The following is a 3,734-nucleotide window of genomic DNA, read 5'->3' as shown; positions in this document are numbered from 1 at the left end:
GATACCAATTATGGTTAATCCTAGGAAAATGTACCGGTTCCACTGTACAAAAATTTTTGTACAAGTGTTGAACCTTTCCTTAAATAACCTATTGTGTTCTTTAGAAGTTAAATTAGGAATCGCAGACGGAACTTAACATCATTGATTCCAAATTTAACTTATCTGTTCTTAATGGTTTAGATTTGAATCGCATGCAGAACTTAACACTATTGATTCAAATCTACCTAGGTTATTAATTCCATAAATATTAATTTCTAAAATTGGCTTCCAGGACTACATGGCGAGGCAAATGGCCTTCTTGGATATGGGAGCAACCACCACCGCATAGGCAAAGTCTTTTAAGGAAAGCTAATATTTATTTCTTTAAATAACTCTAGGTTAACCAAAAGGAACAATCGAATCACAAGTTCGAAAAAGAAGAAAACACAAACTCGAAAAATAAATTCGGAAAACTATATCTAATTGCCTCTTGTATTTAGAATTCTTACAAAGAAAATAACTAGTATGATGCGGAAGAAAATTACTAGTTATACCTTCTCTTTGTAAGCTAATGACCTCGAGATCATCTGTCGTATTCCTCGCCTCGCCTTGGACGTCGTGTGGACGATGTTCCTCCAAGATGAACACCACCCAAAAGAGTCCTTCCTCTTCCTCTAAGATTCGGCCACCACCACCACCAAGGAGAAGAGAGCAAAGGGAAAGGGAGAAGGGAGAGGGCCGGCCACCAAAAGACCTCCAAGCAATAGAATAAGAGTTGTTGTATCATGAAGCCCCCTCACCCCTTCTTTTATATTACTTGCCCAAGGTAAATAAGGAAAAACTTTTTACAAAAAATAAAATCATCCAAGAGTTTTTCCTTTTCCCTTTTTATTTTTCCTTTTCTTTCCTCTTGATTGAATCAATCACCAATCAATGGTTGTGATCAATCCTATATGGTCTAGGATTAAGTTTGGCCGGCCCCTTTCTTGGGCACCAAGCAAGGTGGTCGGCCACCATATTTAGGAAAGGAATAATAAATTTTTTATAAAATTTTACAAGAAAAAACTCTTATAAAATTTTACAAGCTCTCTTTCCTAAAGTAGGAGTTAAAAAAGGAAAGTTTCTAAAAATTAAAACCATATTTTAAATTTAAATATTCTCTTATAAAAATTCCTTTTTTAACATCATGAAAGAAAATTTTAATTTTAAAACCTATCTCCCTTTTTTCTTAAACCATGAGGATGGTTAAAAAAGGAAAGTTTTAAAACTTTTAAAACTCTCTATTAAAACATGTGGCCAAATTCAAATAAGGAAAATTTTTAAAAAATTAAAATCTCTCTTTTAAAACTTATAGTTTTCTACAAAGAGAAGATTTTAAAAATTCAAAAACAACCCTCCTTGTCCCTTGCTTGGTCACCAAGCATTGGACCGGCCCACTTCATGGACACCAAGAAGAGCCTTACATTTGGATTGACTTGAGGCTATAATGAGGGTACGACAAGGACCTAGAGGAGAAATTGGTTTTAGCCTTCCGATGAGCTTGAGTATCCCGTGTTCGCCCAGAACACACAACTCAAGTTCATCGATAATAACTCATTCCACTAGAGAATTATTACCACACTACCACACCAATCCCAAATTATATTATGGGCTCCTTCTTATCATGAGTGTGTTAGTCTCCCTGTGTTTAAGATTACGAATGCCCACTAATTAAGTAAGTTACTGACAACTCACTTAATTAATATCTAGCTCCAAGAGTAGTACCACTCAACTTTATTGTCATGTCAGACTAGGTCCACCTACAAGGTTTAACATGGCAATCCTTATGAGCTCCTCTTGGGGACATTCTCAACCTAGATAACTAGGACATAGATTCCTTCTATAATCAACAACACACACTATAAGTAATATCATTTCTCAACTTATCAGGCATATTGATTTATCGAGCTAAACCTCACCCTTTGATAAGTCAAAGAAATAAATATTAAATATATGTGCTTATTATTATATTAGGATTACGAGCACACACTTCCATAATAACTAAGGATTAGTTCTTTTACTAAGTCAGTACAAAAAGAACTTAACTAAATGATCCTACTCAATACACTTAAAGTATATCAGTGTAATTTATTAGTCAAGATAAACTAATACTTAATTACACTATGACTATTCTGATGGTTTGTTCCTTTCCATCTTAGTCGCGAGCAACTGTTTATAATTTATAGAGAACCGACAACATGATCTTCTAAGTGTGACACCACACTCCTTGTTGTCTACTATATAAATTAATTGTACAATTACATTTAATAAATAAATGCAGATATTGATCAATGTGATTCTTTTATTTCAACAAATAAATGTTTACAAAAGCTAGGCTTTTAGTATACACTCTAACACATCTTGGATCTGAACTGGATCAAATGTTGGAGAAGAAGGCTCTTTTTGAATTTCAATCCCTTTTTGAGCAGTCACTTGGGGATCTCCCAAGATCCATCCGCTCCGAAGCTTGATTCTATTCCAATGTTCCACTAGGTTGATATCAAGTTTTCTTGGAAATACTCTTGTTGCTTTTGAGGATAATGAAGCTATCTGAGCAACTTGACTATCTATCATTTTTTAGTGTTTTTCAGAACATCCATTCATTGATTGAATAGTTTGATTTCTTTCTTCATTTCATTTTGGTTGGTAAGAACTTCTTCAAGCAGTTTTTCTAATATAGATAGTTGATAGCCTTGAGAAGATTGTTGTTGTTGATAGCTTTACTGTCCAAGCTGGTAGCTTAGTCTAGCCCCCATGGATGGTCCTTGCTCTTGGTTGTAACAATAGAAAAATTTTGGATGATTCTTCCACCTGGAGTTATACATGTTGGAGTATGGATTATTTTGCCTTTGGTTGTAACTCACTATAGCATCACACTCCTCAAGTTGATCAATTTGTGTAGAGATGACTCCCAATGGGCATATATCTTGAGCGTGGTTTGTGCTCCCACAAATTTTGCATACCTTGCTTGTGTTTGTTCTCATATTCTCTAGCTTTTTGGTTAGAGCATCCATCTTTACAGACATTAATGTAATTACATCTATATCAAATTTTCATGATGCTTTAATTGGGTTTACATATGAAGAGCCTCCATATCTTTCGGATGCCCACTGATGGTGGTTCTGAGCTATACTTTCAATGATGTCCTCGGCCTCATCTAGACTTTTGTTCATTAGTGTCCCTCCAGCTGCAGAGTCTAGAGACACTTTTGTGTGGTAGTTGATGTTGTTATAAAATGTATGTAGTACTAACCATTTTTCAAATCCATGATGTGGGCATTATCTTATCATATTATTAAATCTATCTCATGCTTCAAATAGTGATTCAAAATCTGACTGTCTGAAGCTTACTATCAAATTTCTCATATAAGCAGTTTTGCTAGGAGGATAGAATTTGTCCATAAATTGTTGCTCACATTGCTCCCAAGTTGATATGCTATTGGCTGGCAAGGAATTTAGCCACTGTTTGGCTCTATCTCTCAAAGAAAACCCAAACAATAATAGTCTCACTGCCTCTGCCGGAACACCGTTCATTTTCATTGTGCCACAGGTTTCATAAAAGAGTTCAAGATGTTGATTCATATCTTCATGTGGTCTTCCCCTAAATTAGTTCTTTTGTACCATAGTGATTATCGCAGGCTTTATTTTAAAAGTATTTGCTTCAATAGGTGGTCTGGTGATGCTAGACCTACTCACTTCCTTGTGGAGACCTACTTC

At 35.2% G+C, this 3,734-nt stretch overlaps 1 non-coding gene across 1 annotated transcript; it reads left to right on the top strand.

The window, feature by feature from the left end:
• Nucleotides 1-3,279: 3,279 nt before the first annotated feature.
• On the top strand, nucleotides 3,280-3,386 carry LOC122025887. The gene has a single exon (XR_006123907.1). It is a non-coding gene; the product is annotated as a small nucleolar RNA R71 (small nucleolar RNA).
• Nucleotides 3,387-3,734: the final 348 nt, after the last annotated feature.

This window comes from Zingiber officinale, chromosome 9B, assembly GCF_018446385.1.
Source record: "Zingiber officinale cultivar Zhangliang chromosome 9B, Zo_v1.1, whole genome shotgun sequence".
NCBI classification, from domain to species: domain Eukaryota; kingdom Viridiplantae; phylum Streptophyta; class Magnoliopsida; order Zingiberales; family Zingiberaceae; genus Zingiber; species Zingiber officinale.
The sequence above is the reverse complement of the archived record's forward strand: the minus strand, read 5'-3'. Positions and strand labels throughout refer to the sequence as shown.